Source organism: Silurus meridionalis, chromosome 7 (assembly GCF_014805685.1).
Source record: "Silurus meridionalis isolate SWU-2019-XX chromosome 7, ASM1480568v1, whole genome shotgun sequence".
NCBI lineage: Eukaryota > Metazoa > Chordata > Actinopteri > Siluriformes > Siluridae > Silurus > Silurus meridionalis.
The window spans coordinates 25,609,919-25,621,999 of NC_060890.1; the positions used below are offsets into that span (position 1 = coordinate 25,609,919).

General features: G+C 42.5%; 1 protein-coding gene across 2 annotated transcripts in view; it reads right to left on the reverse strand.

The window, feature by feature from the left end:
• mpp7a (MAGUK p55 scaffold protein 7a) overlaps positions 1–12,081 on the reverse strand; it is a 93,978-nt gene that overhangs the window by 80,330 nt on the left and 1,567 nt on the right. The window contains exon 1 of one of the 2 annotated variants that reach the window (XM_046852964.1): positions 3,636–5,801. The exons of the other annotated variant lie outside the window; for it this stretch is intronic. The gene's annotated coding sequence lies outside the window, so the exon portion shown is untranslated. Of the gene's footprint in view, positions 1–3,635; positions 5,802–12,081 lie in introns of those variants that run through there. 2 annotated transcript variants of the gene reach the window in all.

Genomic DNA, 12,081 nt, shown 5'->3' on the forward strand with positions numbered 1-12,081 from the left:
AGCCAATCCAACATCCACTCCAACATCCAATCTAGCAGCCAATCCAACACCCAGCATCCAATCTAGCAGCCAATCCAACATCCACTCCAACATCCAATCTAGCAGCCAATCCAACATCCAGCATCCAATCTAGCAGCCAATCCAACATCCAGCATCCAATCTAGTAGCCTATCTAACATCCAGCATCCAATCTATCAGCCAATCCAACATCACTCCAACATCCAATCTAGCAGTCAATCCAACATCCAGCATCCAATCTAGCAGCCTATCCAACATCCACTCCAACATCCAATCCAACATCCAGCATCCAATCTATCAGCCAATCCAACATCCACTCCAACATCCAATCTAGCAGTCAATCCAACATCCAGCATCCAATCTAGCAGCCTATCCAACATCCACTCCAACATCCAATCCAACATCCAGCATCCAATCTATCAGCCAATCCAACATCCACTCCAACATCCAATCTAGCAGCTAATCCAGCATCCAATCTAGCATCCAATCCAGCATCCAATCCAACACCCAGCATCCAATCTAGCAGCCAATCCAGCATCTAATCTATCAACTAATCCAAGATCCAATCTATCAGCCAATCCAACATCCAGCATTCAATCTAGGAGCCAATCCAATATCCAGCATCCAATCCAATATCCAGCATCCAATCTAGCAGCCAAACCAACATCCAATCTAGCAGCCAATCTTGGAGCCAATCCAACATTCAGCATCCAATCTAGCAACCAATCCAACATCCAGCATCCAATCTAGCAGCCAATCCACCATCAAGCATCCAATCTAGCAGCCAATACAATATCCAGCATCCAATCTAGCAGCCAATCCAACATCCAGCATCCAATTTAGCAGCCAATCCAACATCCAGCATCCAATTTAGCAGCCTATCTAACATCCAGCATCCAATCCAGCAGCCAATCTAACATCCAATCCAACATCCAGCATCCAATCTAGCAGCCAATCCAACATTTAATCCAACATCTAATAATAATATGATGAATAACATGAATAATACGATACGAAGCGGAGTAACATAATCAGAGGAAAGACGAGTCTCTCTGATATCAGACTGATACAGAGTAAAGAGCTAAAGTCCAAGTACGATGCGTTTATTCCTTTATTGATCTGCAGGTGTAAATTACGTCTTTTTTATTTAATATTGAAGGGAGGAAAAAGTGAAAAAGGATTTTTATTCTTTCTGAGCAACAAACAAGAGAAAACAAGATTTCCACATATCCCAGCTCATAACCCTCCCAGAGCAGAGAGTGTTAAGGGCCTTTCTCGAGGGCCCAAGAGTGGCAGATTGGTGCTATCGGAGTCTTGAACTGTGTATAGTGGGTAATGAAGTACTGGACCACCATCTCAGTCGGATTGGTCGCTGTTGTTGATTTGATTGGCATCAGGAAGTAAGAGAGGAACTCTTGCAGCTCTGGATGTCGATGAACACGGCGCTTTCTTACGAAAACAATAGACCCTGTTATAGTAAGTGACTCAGACTCTCTCTTCTTTATCTCTCTCTTTCTCTCTCACACACACTCACACACACACACACACACAGTCCGTGGTCCACACAATGAGACATTCTCTCACTGAATGGACATCGCTCTCAATTTAGCCGGGCTGTGCCAAGATGAGCTTCAGTACCTTTTTACTCGGCTTGTTGGGAATTCCTATGGGATCATGTGATGTGGGACCAGAGCTCCTCCTTCACGACTCGTTTTAGCACCGATACATTTCTCTAAATGCTCTAGAAAAAAAAACTCAATTTTCATAGGAAAGCACTTTGTTAAAGCCTTTTAAGGTTCTGTTTATTCTTAATTCCCATTCCCGGCCAAAAGTATTCGGACACCCAAACCTTTCCAACCATCTGTGGTTCTTCGCCAAACCTTTTACCCTAAAGTTCACGCCTACGTTGGAACATGTGAATATTTGGGCAAAGGATTTGTGGACACCTAAGCATGAGATGCACTTTTATTTTTTTATTTTAACATCCACATTAAATTCCACATTCAGACTGCATTTGCTGTTATAATGTTCGGTCCCCACACTTCTGGGAAGATGTTTAGTCAGGTACTGATGTAGGTGAGCTGACGTTGGGGTCGGAGATCCCCGTAAAGCATTTTCTTAAGTACACGCTTAAGCCAAATGAATTGGGACACCTGATGCTTGGAGCCATATGTGGTTCACCCAAAATTGTTCAAAGCATGCAAGCAAAGCCAGCTCCATGAAGAAACATGAGTTGGAGTAAAAGATCTCCTGCTATAGAGCTGAATGTGAGCGCTGTGAGGACCCCAGGCCTCCTGCATCAGTACCTGACTTTACAAACACCCCTGTGTCTGAAAGAACCTCCACAAAATCTAGAGGAACATCTTCCCAGAAGAGCAGGGACAGAAAATTATAACAGCAAATTGGGCCTAAATGTGGAATGGGATGTTCATAAAGCACATCAACTTATGCTCAGGTGTCCACAAACCTTTGTCCACTCGTTCTAAAGTAGGCGTGATACTTTGCGAGCGGAAATCGAGCACGAATCACCACTTCATCTGAGCTTTTTGTTCAATCGATAAGAGTGCATTACGGGAGCCGTGTCCGTAAATACTTCCTGCGTGGCGAGAAAAGCGAGCGTGAGGCTAAAATAAAGCTGAGACGCTGGAGCCGTACGAAGTCAGGCGTGATTAATGTGGAGGAGAAAAACGGAGTGAGAGAGAAAGAGAGGGAGAGAGAAAGGAATGTTCTCATCACGTTGTTCTCTTGTGGCTTTTTCCTTCAGGCTGGAAAAAAAATTTGCTGATTTCTAAATATGTGCTGATGCTGAACTCTCGCTGTTCTCCTCCGTCTGTGCTTCAGTAGTTCTTTTCAGGTCCCGAGTTACGGATAGATTTGTCATTGTGTACATGCACGCACGCGCACACACACACACACACACACACACACACACACACACACACACACACACACACACACACACACACACTGTGAGGCTTGACAGTGCTGTGTTCGAGATTTTATTGGAATCGGATTCAAATGTTAATCGAATTCCACATTTCATCTCCGTTTACTCTTATAATCAGGAAGATGTTCCTCTAGATTATTTTGTGAGATCCATTCGGACACAAGGGTGCATGTAAAGTCAGGTACTGGTGTAGATAAAGTGAGGAGGCCTGGGGTCCTCGCAGCATTCACATTCATTCCTGTTCTATAGGTTTAGCGATCTATAGCAGGAGATCTTCCACTCTAATCCATGTACAGCAGATCTTCATGGAGCTAGCTTTGTGAACAATTGTCATGCTGGAACAGGTTGGAGTCTCCTAGTTCAAGTGAAGGGAAAATTTCATGTTGGTGCTTCTAAAACGTCCTGTACAATTGTGTGCATCCAATTTGGGGAAGAAACACATCAAGCTGGGAAAGCCAGGTGTTCCAAAACTTCATAAAGTGTATTAGGGGGTTAAGCCATCAATTCATGTCGGAAAAAAGGTAGTGAAATTTGGTACAATTTTAAACCTAGGTATCACCAAAGTCCCTTTTTCTATACGACGCACCTCATTTCCACCAAACTAAATTTTCCACTATCTTAAATGTTTTCTACGTCACCTTCACAATCCCCAGCAAACAGTGCAACCTACCTGGAAGTGACGGCACCAAACAGGACGTGAGGCTGTATCCCAGCAACGACGTCGCAAACCGACACAAAACTCCGCAAACTGCTTTATACCCATGACCTGAGGCTAGGAACCGAATTTATCGTCGGCACCACCTACTGGACAAAAGCTAAAAAACATTTAAAACGTGTAGATCTAATTGCTTTTATTGCCCCGCCTCTTTTGGTTCTGTGGCAACTCGAATCGTACCGGAAATACGATTTTACAGCGCATGTGCGAAATCGCTGCCAATTCCAGTCATCACCAACGTTATGATGACATAAATAAATATTAAATGTAAACAACACACTTGCATACAATTTTTCCATTTATTTTATCAATTTAATTTGGGCCAATTTAATCGGTTTACTATAAATATCACTTAAGATTTTACCAAAAAAAATTGTATATCAAAATAAATTTCCGGTACAGATCGAGAAGTGTTTAGTGATGAGTAGCTCATGAACGAGTCTGTAACGTGACTCAGAAGAGTCTCAAAGAGTGATTTATTTTTCTACAAAAACTCACGTGTTTAAGGCGTCGCAAAATCTCTGTAGATCATGTACAGGAAACAGAATCGAGTAGTTAACTTCTCCACTCTTCTAGACTCTTCTGTCGTTCGACTCCCATAGACGCTACACCATGTAATAGATCAGCTTTCTTTTAGTCTGATCTTGTCATTGTTACAATAATTATATTAGTCACGTGACAAAAGAACTACTCCGAACAGAAGATATGAGAGGTGAAGATACTTATTTTGTTTATCATAATTTGTCCATAGCGGGTTATACCCCTCCCCCACCTTGGACAATCGGACCATCTCTCGTTGTTCCTGCTGCCTAAGTAATCTCCAGTCGTCACACGTGTGAAACCCACAATCAGGACTGTTAAATCTGGCTTAAAGTCTTTTGCCCAAAGCACGAAACACAGCCTTTAGACCTGGAGACCGGGAGGGCCTACAGCGTCGCCTGCGCCAATCTGAGGAGAGGAATCTGCAAAGCCAAAGGCAACTGTCCCCACCTGCTTCAAGTGCCAAAACACTCTGCTGCAACAGAACTTGGTGACTTTAGTCCCATTGTGCTCATCCCTGTAATCACAAAGACTGGTCCTCACCCATCTTAAAGCCTGTCCGCCACCAAATCTGGACCGATACCAATTTGCATATCGCCCGCATAGGTCAACCGAAGACACCATTTCTACGGTACTTCATTCTGCCCTGACCCACCTGGACATCAGCTTTTAACACCATTAGTCCCTCCAAGCTAATCTTGGAGCTGAAACAGCTTGACATCAGCACAAATCTCTGCAACGGGACCCTGGACTTTATTATGAATAGACCACAGTCTGTCCGACTGAACACAGTCGTCTCCTCCAGTCTCAACCTCAGCACTGGGGATCCTCAGGGATGTGTATTGTCCCCTCTCCTATTCTCAATTTTCACCCATGACTGCGTACCTGCCTATGCCTCAACCAGCATCGTTAAGTTCGCAGATGACACCACGGTGGTAGGCCTGATCAGAGGTAACGATTAGACGGCTTACAGGGAGGAGATCCAGCACCCAGTACCATTGTGTGAGGACAATAACCTGAAACTCAACACCAAGAAGACACAAGAGATCATTGTGGATTAAAAACGAGCCCAGCTTTAAATTCCTTGGAGTCCACATCTCTGAGGATCTCACCTGGTCTCTGAACTCTTTAAACCTGATCATTGAGAGCATCTTCACTAACTGCATCTCAGTGTGTTACAGCAGCTGCACTGCTTCAGAACGGAAAGCCCTTTAGAGGGTGGTGAAAACCGCCAAATGAATCTCTTAGCTACCCAACTTTAACAACATTCACAAGAAACGCTAACCGCAAAGTGTGAGGAGTATCATCAAAGATACCTCTCACCCCGACCAAGGACTATTCATACTTCTCCTATTAGGGCGGAAGCTTCAGGTGCCTCAGAGCCGCACAAACAGACTAGCGTTTTTTCTGTGGCTGTTACTGCACTGAACGGCTGATCATCACACAATGTCAACACTGCATGGTCACTTTGTATTTTGCTCTGCTTCTCCACTACACATTTTTGCACCATTCAGAACTCACGTTTATCAGTGCACTACTGTACATTCCACCCATATTTACACTGTATATAACGTATCATACTTTTATACTTGTACATAACTATACTATAATGTATATGCATAATCTTTACACAGTATATTATTACACCATATATTATTACCTACTGCACCTTCTGTACATTAATCACCATCATCCCTGTAGATATCAACCTCATACTCTAGTTATCTACTGTTATTTATTATAAATAAGACACTTAAGTCTTTCAGATTAGATGCTTACTGCATTTCATTGGCTCTGTACATGTACACTGTGTGTGTGTGTGTGTGTGTGTATAATTAAATGAGCTAAGCTATTGCAGGAGCAGCTGAAGGTGCTGTAATAACACAGAACGCAATCCAAATGCCTCGGTTCCACTCCACAGCACCAGGGGCAGATTATAGACTGAAGGTGGAGTTGTTGTTTTTACGAGGCTTGGATAATATTTGATGTGGTCCAGTAAACAAAAACAGCAAATATTACAGCTGCTTACAGAGCAAACATCACGACTTTCCCACGCACGCCGAGAAGAAACAAAGCTGAGGGTGGGGCAAGAAGACAAAACACTATCACATCAACACGCTACTTTATACAATATACTGTATAACTGCACGGATTGGCTAAAGGTTTTTGAACGTTATTCCACATGGAGTCTCCATCTCCTGTTTTAACCTTCATTCTACTGGGAAGATGTTCCACTAGATTTTGTGGCGATTCGTTCAGACACAAGGGTGCACGTAAAAGTCAGGTAATGATGCAGGAGAGGGTTGGAGCTCTATAGCAGCAGACCTTCAACTCCAACCCATGGAAAGCGTATCTTCATGGATCTGGCTTTGTCTACAGGAGCAGTGTTATGAACCACAATCACAGAATCTGGTGGTGCTCTATAAATACCCATGCATACCCTGTTTACACACATCAGTTTAAAAATAAAGCGCATTCCAGCCCCATTAGCGTGTGCACCTGAACGTGCGCTATCCTCCAGAGAGATACCATCACCTGACGCTCTGATGAAGCCCGCTGAGGAGCGAGGTGAGGCGAAGCAGCTGGGTACCTAACAGCAGACACATAGCAGAAACCCAGACGTCAGCATGGCAGAGAGACTTCGCTGTGTTCGCACTCTGGAAATCATTCAGACGCAGTGCTGCGCTCATCAGGACCGAAACAATGTCTTCTTCTCTTTCTTTTTCCGTACACACGCACTTCACTTTTGCATCCTTTTCTCATTTGAAATCTTCTAGAATCTCAAATATTTAAAAGAAGGTTTGCACGATACGTCAGAAATATCATCTCTGGATACAAGGCACGATCCATTTTTACAGATTGGCAAACAATTTCCCGCCAATACACACAACAGCTTCTTTTTTTTTTGCTTTTGACATTTGCTGTTAAATTATTAAAAATTACTTTTTTATTTTTTATTTATAATTCATAAAAAAAAGATTTTTCAACACAAAACTAACTATGAAATTTGTACACTATCAATCTTTAAAATGAATGTATTTATTTAAGTTATTAAAATGTAATAAAGTAAGACTGCAACAACTAATCAATAAACTCGATAATGAAATACGTCAATGCCGTTATCGATCAGTTGTGCTGCTCGAGTTACAGGTTAGCGTGAGGGCAAGAAAAAACTGGCGGAGAGCACAGGGTCAAGCGGCAGCAAGAAAAGTCACCCAAGGCATGGGAACAATTTATTTTATATTAAACACAACAAAGAAGACTGCAACCTATGTTATGTAAATTAGCGCTTGTGTGGGATGAAAGTACGGTGAGCAAAAACTCTAAAATCCTCATCATGTGTAAATAGTGCAGTTTAATGAAGTGTTATTGTGTAAACTGTTTATAACTGCAGGAAAGTCGCACTGGATCAGTTCTGCATATTTTTTATTTTTTTAATAAAACCTGTTTGCTCGCTGCGTTTCTCCGTTCCGTTCCGTTCTCTTTTTCAATGTTTGTGTATATAATTTATGCACATATCATTTAATTATTAAATATATCAAAATGTCCGTGTATTCTTTTCAACAAGAATTGTCAAAACAATGTATTATATTTTATATGATTATTTTAAACACGGCTGTCAACTTGCCATCTGCTTCAATTATCATTAAATACAATACAAATGTTGACTTGCACAAATTGCTTCACCTTGTAAACTCAAACACTGTTTTTGTTTTTAACAGAAACAACTCAGCAAAATGCAGTTGCATTTAACAAGAAGCCACTATAAGCTTTTAAAGTGCCTAAGTTAAAGATGGTTCAATTCAATGTGTCTTTTGCATTATTTTTAAAGTACCGTAATTTCCGGACTATTAAGCGCACCCTTGTATAAGCCGCACTGAATTTGACAAAGATGTTTATTTTGAACATAAATAAGCCGCAGGTGTCTACACTGAAACTAATAAACTTTACACAGGCTTTAATGAAAGACAGTGTCTGTTACACGGTGTAATGGGTGAAATATGTTGTGGCTCCTTTAAGAGCAGAGCGGTATTATGGGAATAGGCTGCCGCCACATTTTTCCGGTATTACTGCATGTGTGCAAGACTGAGGAATATGTCCTTATTATTTTCTGATGCTCATTTCGAAGTTTCTTTGACTAACCCGTAACGCTGTTGCCAAGAAAAATAAAAAAGCACAAGTTTTGGAAACCTGTCTGTGCTTATATGATTTCTGTTGTAACTGGAGTTAGCGAGCTCTCCCTTCACCCTGACTCAATGCGCTACAACGGCTTGTATCTAAACAGTAGCCGACCAAGAAAGTCATTGTTCACTGTCTTCCTCCTTCCTTTCACAACTATTTCTCTCCGGAGTTTATCTTTTGGCATCGTCGTGCGTTTAAAAATCAACACCGGAGGAAGTTTTTTTCCTGATGCCGTGCAGCTCAGAACACAGGTGAGGTGCGGTTTTTCGTTTCTGTTCGGAAATTTCATTGGTCTAATGTTATGGGGTTCAGTTTTTTGGCTTGAAGTTTGTGAAACTGCGAAAAACCCAGGAAAAATGCATAAATTAGCCGCTTCGTTGTTTAAGCCGCGGGGTTCAAAACGTAGGAAAAAAGTAGCTGCTTATAGTCCGGAAAATACGGTACACTTGTATACATAAATACTTTTGATTTGCGTTTATATAGTTATAATAAGCAGAACATCAAATATTTTTGTTTGTCTTGTCCGATTAATAATAAATTTAATCTGGGATGATTAATCTCACATAATTACAAAGAGCTCCTCTGTACAATAAGATGCTACGTCATTAAATTAGATCACACCAGTATTATACACTAAATGATCAATGTGGCTGGACACAGGGACCATAAGATTGTGTTGTTTTTTTAACATCCCAGTCCACATTCAGTCCTTTTTCACGGTTATTGTAAGCTCCTCTCTTCTGGAAAGATGTTCCACTAGACTTTGGTGGAAATTCATTGCTACACAATGTAGGTGAGGTGAGGAGACCTGGGGTGCAGTCAAAAGATCTTCCACTTCCACCCATGTAAAGCAGATCTTCATGGAGCTGTTTTGTGCACAATTGTCATGGTGGAACAGGTTTTGGGTCTCCTAGTTCAAGTGAAGGGAAAGTTTTATGCTCCCACATCCAAAGACGTCCTGTACAATCGTGTGCCTCCAAGTTTGTGGAAACAGTTTGGTGAGGAACCACATATGGGCAGAAAAGTCAGGTGTCCCGATTCTTTTAGCCAAACCAGGCGTATTGTAATATAATTCCTACAGGACTCCTGTTTTCCTATTCAGTTTTACTTTGAGCTTCAGGTGCATGTTCCAGTTCCTCAACATGACGAGCTTGCCTATGAACTTCAGGAACCGAGAAGAAACAGGAATAGACTTGTTCTGCAGAAGTTACACAAAATCAAATAAGACGATAAAAGGATAAAAAATAAATAAATAAAGAGTAATTGTTGGCAATTCGTTGTCCATTTAAACAATGTCACATGCAGTTAGGGGTAAATATTCAACCCCTGTGTGTGTGTGTGTGTGTGTGTGTGTGTGTGTGTGTGTGTGTGTGTGTGTGTGTGTGTGTGTGTGTGTGTTGCACGAGAGCTCTCTGTATTTCACTCCGAACCTGTTTAATAAGAGCAAGGACGCTCCAGATTCCAGCTTTAATCTCACTGGAATTTTTAAGTAAACACAGTCTCCCTCACACACACAAAACTCTACATTCTGTATCTCATTCTCTGTCTCAGACAGTCTCACTGTTTCTCACACTGTCTTTCTCTCTGTCTCACAGTCTCTATCTCTCTCTCACACAGTCTCTGTCTCACAGTCTAAATGTTTCTCACAGTCTTTCTGTTTCACAGTCTCTCCCTTTGTCTCACTGTTTCTCACACAGTCTCTCTCTCTCTCTGTCTCACAAAGTTTCTTTTTCTGTCTCACACAGTCTCTCTCGGTCTCACTTTTCTGACACGGTCTCTCTCTCTCTGTCTCACACAGTCTAAATGTTTCTCACACAGTCTCTCTCTGTTTTACAGTCTCTCCCTCTGTCTCACTGTTTCTCACACAGTCTCTCTCTCTGTCTCACACAGTTTTACTGTTTCTCACAGTCTTTCTGTTTCACAGTCTCTCCCTTTGTCTCACTGTTTCTCACACAGTCTCTCTCTCTCTCTGTCTCACAAAGTTTCTTTTTCTGTCTCACACAGTCTCTCTCGGTCTCACTTTTCTGACACGGTCTCTCTCTCTCTCTCTGTCTCACACAGTCTAAATGTTTCTCACACAGTCTATCTCTGTTTTACAGTCTCTCCCTCTGTCTCACTGTTTCTCACACAGTCTCTCTCTCTGTCTCACACACTTTTACTGTTTCTCACACAGTCTTTCTCTGTCTCACACAGTGATGTGCTCGTCTTCTTTTTTCGGCTTCTCCTATTAGGCGTCTCCACAGCGGATCATCTGTCTCCACACCCTGCTGTCCTCTACATCTGCCTCTTTCACACCAACTACCTGCATGTCTTCTCTCACCACATCCATAAACCTCCTCCTGGGTCTTCCTCTTTTCCTCCTTTCTGGTGGCTCCATCCTCAGCATTCTCCTACTGATATACCCCATGTCCCTCCTCTGCACATGTCCAAACCATCTCAATCGGGCTTCAATCGCTGCAACTACACTTCCTCATTCCACCACCACGTCTCTTTGTCTTCCTTTCTATTTCCAGATAGACAAGTACCTTTCTAACTGTCTCCATTATCACTTCTGCAGTAGTTCCCCAATCATCCAGCACCTCTTCACCACCACCGAGCTCCTGTCTGACCTCTTCCCTGAACCTCACACTACAGTCTTCCTCCTTCAGTTTCCACCATCTTATTCTTCTTTCAGTCCTCACTCTCCTCCTCTTCTTCTTCACCTCTCAAACCATCCTACAGACCACCATCCGATGCTGTCTAGCTACACTGTCCCCGCCAACACCTTACAGTCTCCAATCTCCTTCAGGTTGCATCTCCTGCATAGCACATAGTCCACCTGTGTGCACCTTCCTCCACTCTTATACGTCACCCTATGATCCTCCTTCTTCTTAAAATAAGTGTTCATCACTGCCATTTCCATCCTTTTAGCAAAATCTACCACCATCTGCCCTTCCACATTCCTCTCCTTAAAACCATACCTACCATCACCTCCTCATCACCTCTGTTCCCTTCACCTACATGCCCATTAAAGTCTGCCCCAATCACCAATCTTTCATTCCTACGTTCACCTTCTACCACCATCTAACTCACTCCAGAATCTTTCCTTCTCCTCCATCTCACAGCCAGCTTGTGGAGCATAGGCACTGATGACATTTATCATCATCCCTTCAACTTCCAGCTTCACGTTCATCACCCTATCAGAAACTCTCTTCACCTCACACAGCCTCCCTCTGTTATTCTCTTTCTGTCTCACAATATCTCTCCCTGTCTCGCATGTTTTATCTGTCTCTCTCACACAGTCTTTAGTTCTCTCTCTCTCTCTCTCTCGCTCTCTGTTTCATGACTACACACAGCACCCGAGAGATGAGCAGGAATCTCACGCATTCGAAACTCCAACAATGACCACGTGGAACACAACATGGGAAAAAAAAGCGACAGTGCAGAGATTTAGAGATGTTTATTTACACAAGAGAAAGACAGAGAGAGAAAGGAAGGGTAGGAAAGAGAGAGTGAGAGAGACAGTAGTTAAAGCTAAGTGATCAGAACCAGATTGGGAAAGTGTGTCAACTGATACTTTATGAAGGGGGAGAGAGCGCGAGTGAGAGAGAGAGAGAGAAAGAAGGAGAGAGAGAGAGAAAGAGAGAAGCGAGGGAAAGTGATCTCTGACACAGCAGTCTGCCTGAGCAGAACTAAAAGC